General features: G+C 34.1%; 1 pseudogene; it reads left to right on the top strand.

The window, feature by feature from the left end:
* Window positions 1-12,290: 12,290 nt before the first annotated feature.
* Window positions 12,291-12,408, top strand: LOC120267251 (annotated as a pseudogene).
* The last annotated feature ends 7,605 nt before the right edge of the window (window positions 12,409-20,013 follow it).

The following is a 20,013-nucleotide window of genomic DNA, read 5'->3' as shown; positions in this document are numbered from 1 at the left end:
CGTTTGTTTTCCTGCAGAGACTTAGAGATTTTTCCCGAGAAGACAAAAGGGCGTGGACTCGCCCTTATGGATGACCTTGTAACAAACACACGGGCGTGGGCAATTTTCACATGCGAAACACTTAGAGATTTTTCTCGGATGGACAGAGAAGCCACTGTGGGCGTGCATCCGCCCCCGTGGGTCGGGCATACCAAGGCAGTAATTTCCACACACTGTGTGGTTTCATTTAGGAGCACCGAGTGTTATCCCAAGAGCACATAGAGGGCGCATACCTCACTGTGGGTCTCTCCTCCGGAGTCACACAGGCGTGGGTAATTTCCACACGCCCTGTGTGAATGTATCGAAAATGTAAGAGCCATGGGTTTTTCTTTTAAAAATCTTTTCATTCTTCTTTCATTCTCATACTCCCGCTAGTCCGAGTAACCTTCCTAACCCTTCTCCCGACCTTGCACGATTAATTTAGAAAGGTTTACTCGAGTTTTCCGGCCGAATTCAAAGTTTTTAACTTCATCTCGTCAGTAACCATTAATTCTCTCTTTTCTTCTTCATATTTGATTTTATTCAATTAGAATGGTAATTGTTACTTAGTTTCTACAATTAGATGGTTATTGTATTATTAGAAATAGTTTTGAAATGATTCTAAGATGTATTTTTGGAGTTTTAACATGTGGCCGTGCAGTTTTCACGCCTCGTGGATCCACTCGGGCATGCATAATTTCCACACGACCGTGTAGATTTCTATAGAACTAATCCTGTGAGCCAATTTGGTCGATTTCTTTTTAATTCTTATAGATATGGCACCCAGATATGGCAGATGAGGCTTAGAGTTCGCTATTCCTGAGCACTAGGCTTGGTTTGGGCGATTGTCGACGCTTAGGTTCAGACAGACTCACTTCCTAGATACAAGCGTATTGCGAGATATACAGTAGGGAGATGAGTTGGCAGATGAGGTAGAGGATCTCGTCTTGGTGTGAGGTTGGAGACGATGCATCGACGATTAGAGAGCACCGCCATCCGCAAGGGCTACCCCTCGAGGTGCTATCATCATTTGAGTTCGACCGTTTTTATGATAGATTCGGTAGTGTTGATGCTATATAATTTAGAGTATTAGGGGATCACTACAGCATGAGCGTGACACATTTTTTAATCGGTTGGGATTGTATGAGAAGGCATTCATAGGTACTAAGGAGTACGCCTCGGGTTGCCAGCACGATTATCCCGGAACCTTGACCCCGTGAGAAAAGCGTATGGAGTGTTATGCGGTTAGGGCAAGTATGAGGCAGAGGTGTCCAAGGCCACGTGCCTTTCTCAACCTGCATATCGATACTTGCATGCCATTATGAGTAGGTTAGTGAACGGCCGTGGTGATAATACTGGCGTCATAAGCCGCCAGGAGCTTCTATATCTCTATTCGATGGTTCATAGCACACCGATCCATCTGGGACACAATGTAGCTGAGTACATGAGGCATCAGGGGCTATAAACCAGGGTAGGAGCGCTCTTCTCAGGCCCATACATCATGAGACTCATCTTCGGCATGGGTCTACTGGACATGATTCGGGGGGCCAAAAAGGCGATTGTACCTACCCCCGAGCATTGAGACACTGAGATTGATGGGATTGGTGTGCAGATACAGTCTTGGGGTGTATATATTGGTTACACGTACCCTAGAGGTGGCATAGGGAGGAGATTATACTACAAAGGATCTTCAACTGGCTCTCTAGCCTCAGCCTATCTTGATGGATGTAGATGTGCCTCCCCTAGCACAGGAGCCACCTCGAGCCCATGATCATTTTAACAGGCTCGAGAGTGTTGTGGGGGTACTCTAGAGTGATTTGACTGAGGTTCGTGTACTACAGGCCACGAACCACGTGGAGGTGATGTCCCGTCTTGCCATTCTACTGCAGTTATTAGAGTGACATGAGACGTCACCATTCGATATGAGACCTCGGACCCCTTTGGCATCTCCAACACCACCATCACCCATCCCAGCACCAGTTGATCCACTAACACGAGTTTATTTAGCTGCAGGAGTAGAGCCGATTATAGAGGAAACCGATGCTTGATGCGTCTTTCCTTTACTTTGTGTTTATATTTTCATCTTTTCAGTTTTAGTACTATTTTTGGACTTTGTATACCTCGGAAAAGGATCTATCTTCCCGAGTTTATCTTTTATTTTTGTCGAGTTGTATTTCATCGCTTTATCTTTATATTTTTTTTGTTTTTATTGAGCTTTACTCAACCCCCTTGTGTATGCGTGCAGATGGTCTTGTCCATATGAGAATTGAGAACTAGTCATGGACACGGTCAATGTGGCCCGTGTGTCTTTTATAACCCATTGGAACTTTACTCCGAAGGATTTAGCTCCATCAAACGCAACATTAGGAGTCAGGGGAGTATTGTTTAAATTGCGCACTCCCACATATTTTCTTGATTGCTATACTTTATATTGTGCTTGCATGTGTACATTGAGGGCAATGCACATCTTAAGTGTGGGGAGAGCTCACTTTTGCACTGTCTTTTTACACAATTTATGATTGACATACATGCTTATGTAGCCATTGGCAGTTCACCTTAGTTGCAGTGTTTGTATTCTTGAGTTTAGGAAAAGTTTTAACATTGAATGTTCTCATGCTCTATTTTTTACTTGAATTTCTAGTAATTTTTGCCCGATTAATATTTGTGCATCACTCACTCATGAAACTCTTTTGGAAACTCAAGTTCTATGTTTAATGGACTAATTAGTTTTGTTTTTGTTCTATTTTTACTCGAAAAATGAAAAAACGAAAAAGAAAGATAGATTGTTTATTTGTGCATTGGGGATGGAAAAGAGCTACCACGTATGAAGTATGAAGCTACTCTCATAAGCTCGAATACTAGTTATGCCCTAATGAGAGAAAAGAGCTTATCTCATGGGATGAGTGAAAGCTACAACCCCGTGAAAAGAGATACTACCTCGAAGTGTGAAACCCACCTTAGCGGCTACTTTGAAAAATGGCTACCTCAGAGGATGTGTGAAGCTACTACCATCCTTTTGTTGTGTTATGCTTGTAGAAAAATAAGTCCCTTGTACTTAGAACTTTGAGGAGTATACTTCAGTTTGCTTGAGTGAGTTTACACACACTTACACAATGTCGGGTTTGTTGTCCTTTTTGATTCAAGATTTTAGCTAGAGCATTGATTTTCATATTTAGTGTTGAAAGTTCCCTTTCTTGTAGAATGCTCTCCTTGCATGCTTTGGTGAACCTTAGGCCAAGCACTTTCAATTTTTCCTTCTTCTATACTTCAATGTTTTATTTTTGCTTGAGGACAAGCAAAAGCTTAAGTGTGGGGGAGTTTGATAAGTGCTTGTGTGTTAAGAATGTGAATTGTTCTTTCCTTACGATGAGCATTACTTTTATCAGGTTTAAGCTCTAATACATGTGTATTTGTGTTCTTTTGCGCATGTAGGGTTGTGAAGCTAAGTATTAAGAAAAGAAGCCAAAAGTAGATCTTAAACGCACTATTTGGTGGAATCTTGGAAGGAACAAACACGAAGACACAAGTGGGGCTCTAAGATATGTGAATATGTGCCAACCTCCATCTATTCAAGTCATTACAATGAGTTGGAGGGGCACGAAAACAGTTACATTTGTGTATCCCGACTTATGCATTGATAGCAAGATCTTCCCCAATAAGGCCTTTGATTAAAGAAAAGTTGTGATCTACGGCATAAACGTGTGCCCGTTTATGTTGCCTCAATGAAAAGTGTGGAATTGGGAGTGTTTTAGCGAAGTAACACCGTGAGCAATACATCAGATCACCACTGCTCACAGATGGACCCGAAAATCAGGTTTACAAAAGATACACACGGGCGTGTAGAAATTCCCCATGCCCTTGTAGAAATTCCACAGGCCCATGTGAAAAATCCACAGGGGCGTGTGGATGCCCAATTCCAGCCCTATTTAGGCAACGGTTTAGCCCGATTTTGGAAGAAATCTTTTACCCTTCACTCCAACTTGCCTCCATCTTTTGAGAGGCCGTCGACTAGTGTTTTGATAGGCTTTGTCAAGTCTTTGGAGTAGTTCTACTGATTCAACACCGCAATTCACTTGGAAGAAGGTTATTGGGGGAGCTTTCGTCGGCATCGATTCGGTGAGATGTGCCCCTACGCCGAAAAAGGGGACCTTGGAGAAGATCGAGGCTACTCCACAAGAATATCGACATGAATACCGAGGGGTCTTTTCCTATGGATTACTTGTTTTTTTACTTTCGATTTCTATTATTGATTGTATCTTACTCCATGGAGAGCTAAACCCCCTAGTGGTTACTTTGATTTTGTAATCTCTAGGATGTTTTTGTTTCATTGACCTTTTATTATGCTTTCCTCTTGGCAACCTTTAGGATGAGTGATACACCATGAGGGTTAGACAAAGCAAGGTTGAGAGAGGGTCGAGAGGGTGAGTAGAGAGGTAGCGGACCGTCTCTCTTCCCTTCTCGATGTGATTTATCCTACCTCCACATTCCAAGAGTTCGTCATGAGTAAGCAGGATGACTAGACCTTAGAGCAGAGTGAAGCTGCCAGTTACTTTTAGCACCTGGGCTTAATTGTGACTAGGGATCTTTCGCCTGGACCAAAGGGTTAGATCTACACATAGGAATAGGGTTTATCACCAAGAATCCCTAGGGCGTGTTGCAACTTTACACAATGTGAGGTGATGAGACTATTTGATTTCTCCACCGGGGCAACTTTACACATAGAAATGTTTACCTTTTCTAAATCAAAACAATAATGCTATATTTTCTTTTGGGAATGCCCCTATTTTTTGGTTTTTGATCAAAACCCTAGTCCTACATTTTCTAATAGTAATGTCTGCTATTTTTCAATAAAAAACCTAGGTGTATATTTTCTTTTTGAATGTCTACTATTTCTTAATCAAAGCCCTAACCTTATGTTTTCTTATACTATTGTCTAATATTTTTCATTTAATACCCTAATCCTATATTTTCTTATAGGAATGTCTCCTATTTTAAATATAAATAATAATCCTATATTTTCTTTTTAAAATGTCTCCTATCCTTCAGTTAAAACTTGAATATATGTTTCCTTTCTTAATGTCTCATATTTATCAATTTTGAATCAAATCCCTAACCTAAGTTTTCTTTACAGAATCACTTATAATTTTCAATCATAAACCTAATCCTTTCTCTTCTTTTCTGAATATCTGCTAATTTTGAATCAAAATCCTAATCTAATATTTTCTTACAGTAATGTCTCCTATTTTAAATTCAAAACCCTAATCCTATGTTTTCTTATATTAATGTCTCAAATTTTCAATCAAAACCCTAATCCTATGTTTTCTTTTTCAAATGTCTTGTATTTTTTAATCAAAACAATAATCATATGTTTTCTTTTCAGAATTTCTTTTATTTTTTAGTCAAAACCCTAATCCTATGTTTTCTTATAGTAATGTCTCCTATTTTTCAATCAAAACCAGAGTTGTATGTTTTCTTTTAGGAATGTCTCCTATCTTTCAATCAAAACCCTAATTCTTTGTTTTCTTTTTGGAATATCTCCTATTTTCAAATCAAAATCCTAATTCTTTCTTTTATTTTTTGAATGTCCACTATTTTTGAATAAAATCCGGAATACTATGTTTTTTACAATAATGTCTCTATTTTTGAATCAAAACCCTAATCCATTGTTTTCCTTTTGAAATGTCTAGTATTTTTGAATCAAAACCCTAATATTATGTTTTCTTATAGTAATGTCTCTTATTTTTTAATGAAAACTCTAATCATGTGTTTTTCTTTCCAGAATGTCTTCTATTTTTGAATCAAAACACTAATTCAATGTTATCTATTTAGGGTTTCCAAGCCCTAAAACTCTATTCTCCATGTTCGGGTTTGTTGTTGGAAAACCTCGTGGTGCCGCGGGTTTTGTTGCCCTTGGTTATTCTAGGAAAAATTTCGTGGTTTCAACCCGGATTATAGGTGTTGTTATAAGGTTTGCCTTGGTTTCTCATTGCATTACCCACAAAGTCCAACTTGCTCAACGGAGGATGTACCACCAACTAGATTGTCGGGACAGTCGGACGGGGTATGTCCCCTCCACATCCATCACAACTCATTACGGCCACTAATCTAGAGAAGTTAGAGTGTCTAACTTTACTCAACTACCTCCACTTGTCATGCTAAGGATGTAATCTACATCTATTTTCATAAAGTCTTGCCACTTTCTTCTTTTCCCTTGCATTCCATTGGTAGCTATTCATGGCCATTTCCTCTACCAACTGTCGGGCTTCTTCCATTGCTAGCTCATTTTTTCTTATCAAGACAATAATCCTATCTTTTTGTTTTTGAGAATGTGCTAATATTTAATTAAAAACATTAATATGATGTTTTCTTTTATGGAATGTCTCATATTTTTAATCATAACCCCTAATCAGATGTTTTTCTTTCCGGAATGCCTCCTATTTCTCAATTGAAACACTAATTATATGTGCTCTTTTTTGAATGGCTACTATTTTCAATCAAAACCCTAATCCTATGTTTTGTTATATTAATTTCTCTTATTTTTCAATCAAAACCCTAATGCTATGTTTTCTTTCGAGAAAGCCTACAATATTTCAATCAAAAACACTAATCCTCTCTCTTATGAAATGTCAAATATTTTTAATAAAAACCCTAATCCTATATTTGCTTATAGTAATGTCTCGTATTTTTCATTTAAAACCCTAATCCAGTGTTTTCTTATTATAATGTTTCCGATTTATCAATCAAAAACCCAAAATCCTACATTTTCTTTTAGCAATGTTTGATATATTTCAATCTAAACCCCTAATTCTATGTGTTCCTTTTTGTAATGCCTTCTATTTTTCAAGCAAAAACACTAATTCTTGGTTTTTGTTTTTGAATGTCTCTTATAATAAAAAATCCTATTCCTATGTTTTCTTCCTCTGAAATCTCCCTATTTCTGTGGTTTTTAATCAAACCGCTAATCTAATGTTTTATTATAGTAATGTCTAGTATTTTTCCATCAAAACTCTAATCTTATATTTTCTTTTTGAAACATCTCATATTTTTCAATGAAAAACCCTAATCCTATGTTTCCCATTCGAATGTCTACTATTTTTTAATCAAACCCAAATGCTATTTTTTCTAATAGTAATATCTCTAATTTTTTATTCAAATCCCTAATCATATGTTTGTTTTCTTATAGTTATGTCTCTTATTTTTTAATGAAAACCCTTATCCTGTGTTTTCTTATAGTAATGTCTCCTATTATTCCATCAAAAACCTAATCCTATGTTTTCTTTTCGGAATGCCTACTATATTTGAATCAAAACCCTATCTTTTTTTTTTTGGAATGTCCCCTATTTTTTAGTTCTTAATCAAAACCCTTATAGTTTGTTTTCTTATAGTATCGTCTCCCATTTTTCAGTCAAAACACTAATCCTATATTTTCTCCTCAGAATGTTTACTATATTTGATTCAAAACTCTTATCCTATGATTTATTCTCGGAATGTCTCATATTTTTCAATCAAAAACCTAATCGTATGTTTTATTTTCGGAATTCCTACAATATTCCAATTTAAAGCTTAAACCAACATTTTTCTCTTGGAATGTCAACTATTTTTGAATAAAAACCCTAACCCTATGGTTCCTTATAGTAATGTCTCCTAGTTTTCAATCAAAATATTTGAATCAAAACGGTAATCCTATGGTTTCTTTGTTTGATGTGTCCTATTTTTGCAAACAAAACCCAAATCCTAGGGTTTTCCCTTTTTCTAATGTCTAATATTTATCATTTTGAAAAGAAAAACATAATTAAGGGCTTTTTATTCAAAAATTGATTATTGTATGTTATGTTTCTTTCTTTTCTCATTCACGGAAAGTTTCCTATTTTTGAATAAAAAGCCGTAATCTTATGTTTTCCTTTGGGAATGTCTTCTATTTTTGAATCAAAACAATACTCAAATGTTTTCTTTTGGAAATGTCGCATATTTTTTGTTTTTTAATCAAAACCCTAATCCAATGTTTCTAATAGTAATGTGTCCTATTTTTCAATCAAAAGTCTTATCCTATGTTTTTCTTTTTCGAATGACTCATATTTTTTTAATCAAAAATCCTAATCCTATGTAGAATGGCTCCTTTTTTTTAATCAAAATTCTAATCTTATGTTTTCTTTCGGCAACGCCCTGTTATTTTTGATTCAAAACAATAATCGCATTTTTTGGGAATACCTTATTTTTTTTAATCAAAACCCTAATCTTATGTTTTTCTTTAAAGAATGTCTACTATTTTTGAATCAAAACAATAATTTTATATTTTATTTTTGTGATGTCTCATATTTTTCAATCAAAACCCTAATCATATTTTTCTCTTTCATAATGTCTACTATTTTTTCTTCAAAATCCTAATATTGTGTTTTATTTTTAGAATGTCTCATATTTTGCAATCAAAACCCTAATCCTTTGTTTCCTATTACGAATGCCTACTATATTTCGATCAAAACCCTTGTCCTATGTTTTATTTTTGAAATATCTACTATTTTTTTTAATCAAAACTATAATCTTATGGTTTCTTATAGTAATGTTCCTTAATTTTCAATCAAAATCCTAATTTTATGTTTTCATTTCGGAATGCCTACTATATTTGAATCCATACCTTCATATGTTTTATTTTTAGAATGTCTCATATTTATCAATCAAACTCTAATCCTATGTGTTCTTTTTGGAATGCCTACTATATGTGAATCAAAACGTAATCCTATGTTTTCTTTTGTTTGATGTGCCCTATTTTGCAAACATTTTCATAATGCCTACTATATTTGAATCCATACCTTCATCATATGTTTTATTTTCAGAATGTCTCATATTTTTCAATCAAAACTCTAATCCTATGTTTTCTTTTTGAATGCCTACTATATTTGAATCAAAACTATAATCCTATGCTTTCTTTGTTTGTTGTGTCCTATTTTGCAAACAAAACCCAATTCCTAGGTTGTCCTTTTCTTAATGTCTAATATTTATCAGTTTTGAAAAAAAAACATAATTAAGGGATTTTTATTCAAAAATTGATAATTGTCCATATCTTTTTGTAATGTCTCCTTTTTTTCTTTTACGTAAAGCGTCCCTATTTTTTTGAATAAAACCCCTAATCTTATGTTTTTCTTTTTGGAATGTATGCTATTTTTAAAATCAAAAACAATACTCAAAATGTTTTCTTTTTGGAAATGTCCCATATTTTTTGTTTTTTAATTAAAACCCTAATCCAATGTTTTCTAATAGTAATGTGTCCTATTTTTTTCAATCAAAACCCTTATCCTATGTTTTCTTTTTGAAATGTCCAATATTTTTAAATGAAAAACCCTAATCCTATGTTTTCTTTTTGGGAATGTCTCGCTATTTTTTTGAATCAAAACTCTAATCCTAGCTTTTCTAATGGTAATGTCTGCTATTTTTCATTCAAAACCTTAATTTTATGTTTTCTCATAGTAATGCCTCCTATTTTTTTAATCAAAACCCTAATCGTAGGTTTCCTTTTCAAAATATCTACTATTTTTGAATAAATAACCTAATCCTATGTTTTCTAGATAATAATGTCTCCAATTTTTCAATCAAAACCCCAATTCTTTGTTTTCTTTTCTCAGTGTCCATTAATTTTGAATAAAAACCCTAATTCTATCTCTTCATATAATAATGTCTCCTATTCTTCAAAAATAACCCTAATCGTATGTTTTATTTCGGGAATCTGTATTATTTTTGAACCAAAACAATAATCTTGAGGTTTCTTTTCGTAATATCTCATATTTTTTAATTAAAACCAAAATCCTAAGTTTTTTTTTAAAATGCCTCATATTTTTTTTTAACCAAAACCGTAATTCTATGATTTTCTTTCTGAATGCCTCATATTTTTGAATCAAACCCCAAATGTTATGTTTTCTTTTAAATGTCTACTATTTTTTAATGAAAACAATTGTTGTATGTTTTCTTTTCATAATGTCTCATATTTTTTAATTAAAACCCTAATCCTAAGGTTTTTTTTTAATAGCTCATATTCTTTAATCAAAACCCTAATGCTATGTTTTTTTAAGGAATGTATGCTACTTTCTAATAAAAAAATTCCTATATTTTCTTTTCAAAATGTCTCATATTTTTCTTTTCGGAATATCTACAATTTTTTAATGAAACCCTAATCCTATGTTTTTTTTATAGTATTGTCTCCTATTTTTCATTCAAAACACTAATCAATACCCGAATCATATGTTTTTTCCCAATGTTTCTTATTTATCAATTTTGAATTGAAACCCTAACCTATGTTTTCATTTCAGAATGTCTACTATTTTTCAATCAAAAAAACCTAATCCTCAGTAATGCCTTCTATTTTTAGAATCAAAAATCCTAATTCTATGTTTTTATTTTTCGGAATGTTTTACTATTTTAAGTTTTTGAATCAAAAACCCTAATCCTATGTTTTTATTATATTAATGTCTCCTATTTTTTTCAATCAAAAACCATAAACCTTCATTTTCTTTTGCGAATGTCAGTGAACAGTAATTCTATGTTTTCTTTTTGAATGTCCCCTGTTTTTTGGTTTTTAATTAAAACACTAATACTATATTTTCTATTCGTAATGTCTCATATTTTTCAATCAAAACCCTAATAGTTTGTTTTCTTTTAATGATATCTACAATTTTTAAATCAAAACCCTAATCCTATGTTTTCTTAGAGTAATGTCTCCTATTTTTCAAGCATAACCCTTATCCTATGTTATTCGTTTTGGAATGCCTACTATATTTGAATCAAAACCCTAATCTTATGTTTTCTTTTCATAATCTCTCATATCTTTTAATCAAAACCCTGATCCTATATTTTTTTTAGAATATTGATTAAGATCCCGCATGTGCACGGGTCATCAAGTAATACCTCTCAAGTAAGCACGAGAGGGTCGTACTACCTGGGGTCCCAAGAGTTGCTATTACATCACCCTACATGGTACTATTTACTTAATAAAGGTAGGTTTAAAACAAAGTAAGAAAATAACAAATAAGAAAACTATGAACAAATGCACTAAGGCTCACCACATAAGCATATTAAGGAAGCAAGTAACAATAAAAGGGCGAGGTTACACAGACAATGGTGGTTTTTTGTGAAGAGACACCTTAAAGTAGGTTACCCCGATGGTCACAGCGATAACTCCTGATCCCATACAAGTATTTGGTCAGAATCTCTTCGATCCAAATCCTCATATGATTGCATTACGCTTAGGGAAATGTCTAATTAGGGTCGATAGTCAATACCTTCGTCCAGCCATGATGGTTGAAAGGGCATAAAATACTCGATGGTCACGGAGTATTTATATATGAATCCCCATCAAGTTAAGTGAGCATAGTACAAGGGCGATGGTCATGTGACCGAGTACAAACTAGAAGTCGGATTACAGAGTTGTCATGCAAAACAACACATCAATGAACACAAAGTTTGAACCACAAACCAAACCAAATGTACTAGAAGTAAATCACAACATCCATACAAGCAAGTTTATCCCAAGGTTCACTAGATGCCCGGTGACTTTGGGAGTCCAGTTAAACATGAATAAAAGAGAGACCTCAAGAAATTAATGAAACGTAAACAAAACCAAAGAAACTCCCTTGAAATGTTGACTAGAAGGTGGTGATGAGAGATTGTTGAATCCACTCCAGCAAGCTCCTTGATAATAACTTTCTTCTCCCCTTGGATTTGTGCCTTAGATCTGCCTTCTCCCATTGCCTTGAAGCCATAGGTGATGAGGGTGGAAAAAGGGTGGCCAAAAAACCATTTGAATGAAGCCCTACCCCCCTTTTACAATGTTCTCGGGTTAGCTTCAAGACCTTCTTAACGAGCATAAAGGAGGCCATCAGAGTCTTGGGAATTCTCCGAAAATTCATGAAGTATCCTTTGTTTTTTTTTCAGAATGTCTTCTATTTTTTAATTAAAATGTTAATAATTTCTTTTTTTTGTTGGAATGTCTATTATTTTTTAATCAAAACCCTTATCTTATGTTTTCTTATGATAATGTCTCCTATTTTTCAAAACTAGGAGAAATTACGATAAGAAAACATAGAATTTAGGTTTTGTTTGCAAAAGAAAATATAAGATTTTGTAATGCCTCATATTTTCAATCAAAACACTAATCCTATGTTTTCTGTTCGGAATGACTGCTTTTTTTAATCACAACCCTAATCTTATGTTTTCTTTTGGAAATGTACCCTAATTTTCAATCAAAATCTTAATCCTTTCTTTCGCAAATTAGGTGAACTTCTATCAGGAGCAATTATATCAACACTAAAGCTCTGGATCCCATCAGAACTTCGGAGTTAAGAGAGCTTGGGTGAGAGTAGTAATAAGATGGGGGTCTCCTCTGAAGTTCTCGTGTTGCACCGCTCCCCCTTTTTTTTGCCACATGGTTTATTTGTACGATTTTATTAATTAAAAAATAACAATAATAGAAGAATGAAAGACTAACATATGTTTTTAATCAATACCATAATCCTATGTTTTCTTATTGTAATGTCACCTATCTTTTGTTTGGGGAATCTCTGCTGATTTTTAATCAAAACCCTAATCCCTATGTTCTCCTTTTCGTAATGCATCCTATTTTTTTCTATAAAAAAATCCAAATCCTATGGTTTTTATGTAATGATCTCTATTTTTTTAATCAAAAACAAAAATCTTATGTTCTCCTTTGGGAATGTTTGCTTTTTTTGAATCAAAACAATACTCGTATGTTTTCTTTATGTAGTGTCTCATATTTTTGATAAAAAACCATAATCCTATGTTTTTTTGGAATACCTACTATTTTTTAATTAAAACCTGAATCTTATTTTACTATTGTGAATGTTTGGGGTTTTTTTGAATCAAAACAATAATCCTATGTTTCTTTTCGTAATGTCTCATATTTTTTTCAATCAAAACAATAATCCCTATGTTTCTCGAATGCATCCCATTTCATAATCAAAAGCCTAATCTTATTTTTACTTTTTTTAATGTCTCATATTCTTTTAATCAAAATCCTAATCCCATGTTTTCTTCTCGAATTGTCTCATATTTCTCAATCAAAATCCTAATCCTATGTTTTCTTTTAGGAATGCATACTATTTTTTAATCAGAACTTTAATCCCAAGTTTTCTTCTCGTAATGCCTTCTAATTTTGAATAAAAATCCTAATCCTATTTTTCATTTTGGGAATGTCAAGTATTTTTTTATTAAAACTGATAAATGCTTGTGTGATAAGAATGCGAACTTTCCTTATGATAAGCATTACTTTTATCAGGTTTTTGCCCTAATACTTGTGCATTTGTGTTACTTTCATGCATATAGGGTCGTGAAGCCGAATGCTAAAGAAAGAAGCTAATGTAGATCGTGAATGTATTGTTTGGAAGAAATCTTGAGAACGGTTAAACGCGAAGACATAAGTCGGGTTCAAGATGCAAGAATGTTTGCCAACCTCTGTGTATTCAAGCTAGCACAATGGTTTGGAGGGGCACAAAGACAGTCATATTCGAGTTTCCCGGCTTGTTCATTGATAGTAAGATCTTCACGAATGAGGCGGGTTATTGAAAAAAGCAAAGTGATCTACGACTAGAACGTGTGCGCGTTGACGTTACATCGATGAAAACATGGATTCAGGAGTGTTTCGAGTCAGTACTGTAGCAGGGTACTTTTCACAGCTGGCCAAAAAAGGGAATTCCAGAGAATCCACATGGGTGTGTGGAAATTATCCACGCCAGTGCGAAAATTCCACAGGCTAGTGTGGCAAATCCATAGAGGCGTTTGCATGCCCAATTCTAGCCCTATTTAAGCCGCGATTTAGCCCCGATTTCATCATTCTTTTCTCCATTCTTTCCCAAACATGAGAGGGGGTTACGGCTAGGGTTTTGAGAAGTATTGGCAGGGTTTTTGGAGAGGTTTTTCTGCTTCGACATCGCACTCCATTTGGAAGAAGGTTATTATTGGAGATTTTGTCAGCACCGATCCAACGAGATGTGTCCTAGGTCAGACAAGGGGACCTTTGGAGGAGACGAGGCTTCTCCAGAAGACCATCATCACGAGTATCGAGTGGGTTTTCTATGGATTACTTGTTTTTACATTCGATTTCATTGTTGATTGTAACTATCTCCATGGAGATCTAAACCCCCTAGTGGGCACTTCGATTTGTGAACCCTAGGATGTATTTGTTTCATTAAACCTTCTATTATGCTTTCATTAATTGATGTTTTATTTGAGTTTCATTTTTTAATGCTTGATTGATTGAATCATCCCTTAGAGTGACACTAGGGTGGAGAGTTCATATTGGTAACCCTTGTGAGTGAGTGACACACCACGAGGGTTAGACAAAGCTAGTTTGGAGAGGGTCGAGAAGGTGAGTCAAGAGGTAGCAGAGCATCTCCTTTCCCCTCTGATGTGATTTATCCTACCTCCATTTTCTTGATCTCTTTGTGGTCATAGTAGAGTTAATGGGCTAAGGGATGACCTTCTGCCGGGGCTTAGTTGCAGAGGCAACGGATTGAAGCGTTGAAGTGATTTTAGCACCTAGGGCTTAATTGTGACTAGGGACCTCTCACCTGGACCAAAGGGTTAGGTTTATTTCTAGGAAGAGGGTTTATCACTTGGAATCCCTAAAACTTCATGTGATTCTATCCGAGTGCAAGGTATTGAGATTGTTCGATTTCTCCTCCGGGACATGGTATAGAATTAGTCACAATTGACTTTGGATTTTGGACCGTGTATTGAAGGATTTCCAAGACTCATTAATGCATTAGTTGGGAGGCATAATATTCAGTTTTGCACTTAAAACGATTGTCCTAGGCGGAACAATATCTGCGTACCCCATTTATATCGATTGCCTTATCTCTCATTTATTTGTGATTTTCTCTCTTGTTTCTTTTATTATTGTTTACATTACATCTTGTCATCACAATCATTATTCATCTTCACTTGGTTAAGAAAAAATTTAAGTATTTTTACTCCCTACTCCCCGTGGATACGATACCCACTCAACTTGGAGTTTATTACTCGACAAACCCGTGCACTTGTGGGACAAATGCAAGGGGCGTTGTCAAAAACCTTAATCGTATGTTTTTTTTTGGTAATGTCTCCTATTTTTCATTCAAAACCCTAATCCTACATTTTCTTATAGTAATGTCCCCTATTTTTTAATCAAAACCCTAATCTTATGTTTTTCTTTGGAAATGTACCCTAATTTTCAATCAAAATCATAATCCTTTTCTATTTCCAATTAGGGGAACTTCTATTGGTTGCGATCATATCAACACTAAAGCTCCGGTTCCCATCGGAACTTTGGAGTTAAGAGAGCTTGGGTGATAGTAGTACTAGGATTGGTGGCCTCCTCTAAAGTCCTCATGTTGCACCCCTCCCACCTTTTTTTTTAATACATGGTTTATTTGTATGATTTTATTAATTAAAAAATAACAATAATAATAGAAAAATTGAAAGACTAACCCATATTTTTAATCAAAATCATAATCCTATGTTTTCTTATTGTAATGTCACCTATCTTTTGTTTTTGGAATGTCTGCTAATTTTTAATCAAAACCCTAATCCTATGTTTTATTTTCGTAATGCCTCCTATTTTTGAATAAAATTCTAATCCAATATTTTTTCCCGTAATGATTCCTATTTTTGAATCAAAACCAAAATCTTATGTTCTCTTTTGGGAATGTTGCTATTTTTGAATCAAAACAATAATCATATGTTTTCTTTATGTAGTGTCTCATATTTTTTAATAAAAACCATAATCTTATTTTGTTTATTAATGCCTCCTATTTTAATTAAAACCTAAATCCTATTTTTCTATTGGGAATGTTTGCTATTTTTTAATCAAAACAATAATCTTATATTTTCATTTTGTAATGTCGCATATTTTTCAATCAAAACCCTAATAGTATGTTTTTCTCTTCAGAATGCATCCTATTTCATAATCAAATGCCTAATCTTATATTTCCTTGTTTTAATGTCTCCTATTTTTCAATCAAAATCCTAATCCCCAGTTTTCTTCTCGAACTGTGTCATATTTCTCAGTCAAAATCCTAATCCTATTTTTTATTTTTGGAATATTTGCTATTTTTAATAAAAACCCTAATCCCATGCTTTCTATTGGGAATGCCCCATATTTTCCAATTTTAAATCAAAACAATAATCCAATGTTTTATTATAGTAATGTCTCCTATTTTTCAATCAAAATCCTAATCCTATGTTTTCTTTTCTGAATATCTAATATTTTTCAATAGAAACCCTAATCCTATGTTTTCTTTTATGAATATCTACAATTTGTTAATCAAAACACTAATCCTATGTTTTCTTATAGTAATGTCACAAATTTTTCATTCAAAATCAAAAATCTATATTTTCTTTTCGGAATGTGTCTTATCATTCAATCAAAACCCAAATCATATGTTTTTCTTCTTAATGTTTCCTATTCCTTAATGTTTTCTTTTACAGAATGTCTCCCATTTTTAAATCAAAAACCTCATTCATTCTTTTCTTTTCGGAATGTGTGCTATTTATGAATCAAAACACTAATTCTATATTTTCTTCTCGGAATGTGTCCTTTTTATCAGTTTTGAATGAAAACCATAATATTTTATTTTTGTTTCGGAATGTCTCATTTTTGAGAATAAAAACCCTAATCCTATGTTTTTTTTTCGGAAAGATAAGATTTGGGTTTTTATTCAAGACACTATTTTTGATAGGAGATATCACTATAAGAAAACATATGATTAGTGTTTTGAATCAAAACCATAACCCTATCTTTTCTTATATTAATTTCTCCTATTTTTTTAATGAAAATAATAATCATATGTTTTCTTTTCGAAATTCCTACTATATTTGAATCAAAACCCAAATCCTATGTTTTTTTTTTTTCAGAAAGTCTCTTGTTTTTCTCAAATCCTATGTTTTTATTTTGGAATGCCTACTATAATTTATTCAAAACCTTATATTTCAGGTTTGAATCAAAAACCCTAATACTATGTTTTTCTTTTTCATAATTTCTCATATTTTTTTCAATCAAAACCTTAATCCTATTTATTCTTATAATAATATCTCCTGTTTTTAAATCAAAAACCCTAATCCCTATGTTTTTCTTTTTAGAATGTGTCCTATTTATAAGTTTTGAATCAAAACCCAAATCCTTTGTTTTCTTTTCAGAATTTTTGCTAGTTTTTAATCAAGACTCAAATCATATGTTTTCTTTTCGGAATGCCTCCTATTTTGCAAACACAATCTGAATCGTATGTTTTTATTTCTTAATGTCTCCTATTTATTAGTTGTGAATAAAATCCCTAACTTATGTTTTCTTTTCGGAATGCCTCTTAAATTTCAATCAAAAACCGAATCCTTTCTTTTGTTATCAAAATGTCTGCTATTTTTGAATCAAAACCCTAATCCTATGTTTTCTTTTCAGAATGTGTCCTATTTTTCAGTTTTAAATCAAGACCCTAATCATTTGTTTTGTTATTGGAATGTCTCATTTTTTAAATCAAAACCCTAATCCTATGCTTTTTATAGTCATGTCTCTTATTTTTCCAATCAAAACACTAATCTTATGTTATCTTTTCATAACGTCTACATTTTTTTAATTAAAACCCTAGTCCTATTCTTAAATCAAAACCTAATCCTTTGTTTTCTTTTTAGAATGTCTAATTTTTTAAATCAAAACCCTAATCCTATCTTTCGAAACCATAATCCTTTGTATTTTTTTTTGTAATGTCTCCTATCTTTCAATCAAGACAAAAATCCTATATTTTCTTTTCTTAATATCTCGTATTTAGTAGTTTTAAATCAAGACCCTAATATGTTTTTTTTTATATTAATGTCTCCTATTTTTTTAGTTTTATAGTAAAGTTTCTTCACATCCTTCTTTACAACCTCCATCATGTTGGGGTTCAATCTTCATTGTGGTTGAACCTTGGGTCGAATGTTATCTTCCATTAGAATTTTATGCATGTAAAAAGATGGATTAATCCCTTGATGTCAAAAATACTTAATGCTATGGCTTTTTTATGTATCGGTAGCATCTCTACCAATTTCTCCTTTTGATCTGCATCAAGCGTGGATGAAATAATGGCAAGCATCTAAGGATTTCCATCCAAGAATGCATATTCCAAATGTGTAGGCAGCTCCTTGAGCTCCAATGTTGGAGGGCCGGAAGATATTAGGTTTGTAACTGTGTCAATCATATCCATAGTTTTTATATCAATGGCTGTAGATGAAATATCCTCTTCAAGTATAGCAACACGGGCCAGTCCATCCTCGATGAACTTACAATCTATAATTCCTCCTCATTGTGTATCCTTGGTGAGATCCCCTGAAACGGACAATGCCTAGCTCACACTCAACTCTCATTCTTGGTCATCACAGGAAGTATCCATCTCCGTGCTTATGAGCTGACTCCACTGAGATGTTTGTTCACAGAAGTTTGAAATAAGCTCCGCCAAACCTCGCATGTCATTAGGATAGCTAGTATCTTCATTGTGGTAATTGAGAGCACAAGGGTGACTCCTCAATGTACCCAATAGTTCCTCCATGACGACAAGTTCAAAATAAATCAGTCTAAGCTCAAGAAAGTAGAATTACTGAAACTGAAAAATAAAGCCAAAATGATGAGTAGAATGAAAAGCAAACAAGTATTCATAAATATGAACAATATTAACAAAATGAATTACCAGAATCTAAATTTTCATAAAAGTTGCTAGTCCCCTACAACGGTGCCAAAACTTGATGTGTTCTCCGTAAGTGTACTGGTCGCACACAAGTAATATAGTGGTACCTCGTGAGGGGTAGTATTATTAAACCACAGGGACAAGACTTAAAGTACTCACTCTTTCTAATGTCTAGTTGAGCAAGAATTGGGTTGGTTTTAAGAATAAAAACAAACAAACAAAAGAGCATGTGAAGATAAAAGATGGATTAGGTACGAGGTTTTCAACAATAAGAAAGCAATGCCTCAAGATGATTTCTTTGAGCTATAGCACGTTGACTTGCTTCTAAAGCATAACAGGTACATTTTAAAGTTCAAGTGTGTGTTCATAAGCAATGTTGCATCTATGGTTCTCAAGTACACCATATTTTGCCAATATAACTATGTATTTCAAATACATCAAGTTTTGCAATCACATAAGTAATCACAGCTATGGTAATCCATACACCAAGTTTTACCAAAATAATTGTGTAAATCCAACATATCAAGTTATGCGACACAAGATTAAACACATGAATCTAAAAGAACTCCGTAGATATTAAAAGCAAGTAGTCAAAGCATACAAAGCATCATAGTTCACATCCTAGGGTACCATAGATGGTTAGCCCCTTATGGACGGGTACAACAAGGAAGAGAAGGAGATAGATCTAAAAGAAGAAGACATGACTCCCTCCTTCTCAAGATGATCTTCCTAATGGAACTCTTATATGCTAACTCTGTTTCACTTGTGCCTCCAACTCATCCTTGATCCCCTTCGAAGGTGTGGTGAAGCCTGATCTTCTCTTTCCTCAAAGTCCTCCCGGTGGAGAGAAGAATCCCCGAACAAAGAAGAGAGTGCAACTCTAGAATCTAGGGTAAAAAGGTGTGATTGCAGGCTCGACATGGGTAATCACGGTCGTGATTTGATAGTATTTTCTCAGTTACGATTTTGAGTGAATCAGCTAAGTGCTAGCTTCGATTTTCTAGTGGGAGGGAGCACGATCGTGCTCCATCCCACGCTTCAATTGAGTGTGATAATGCTAAAAGCAAGCAAAGCATGCTTCTCCTGTTATGCAGAAAGTACCTCAAGCCTGAGATATTTAGGAGGAGGAGCATGCTCGTGCTCCAATCCGTCTTCAGTTTTAAAGCACCCCCTGCTTGAATTTTCACTCGGTGATCCTTCAGGCAGAGATAATCAGTGGGGCAGAGCATGATCTTGATCACCTGTGTTTAGCTTGAGCACTTAGTAAAAGAAATCTTCATTCTCCATTCGTTTCATCCCCGATTTC

This window comes from Dioscorea cayenensis, chromosome 1 (assembly GCF_009730915.1).
Source record: "Dioscorea cayenensis subsp. rotundata cultivar TDr96_F1 chromosome 1, TDr96_F1_v2_PseudoChromosome.rev07_lg8_w22 25.fasta, whole genome shotgun sequence".
NCBI classification, from domain to species: domain Eukaryota; kingdom Viridiplantae; phylum Streptophyta; class Magnoliopsida; order Dioscoreales; family Dioscoreaceae; genus Dioscorea; species Dioscorea cayenensis.
Note: the sequence above shows the minus strand (reverse complement) of the source record. Positions and strands in the feature narration are given on the sequence as shown.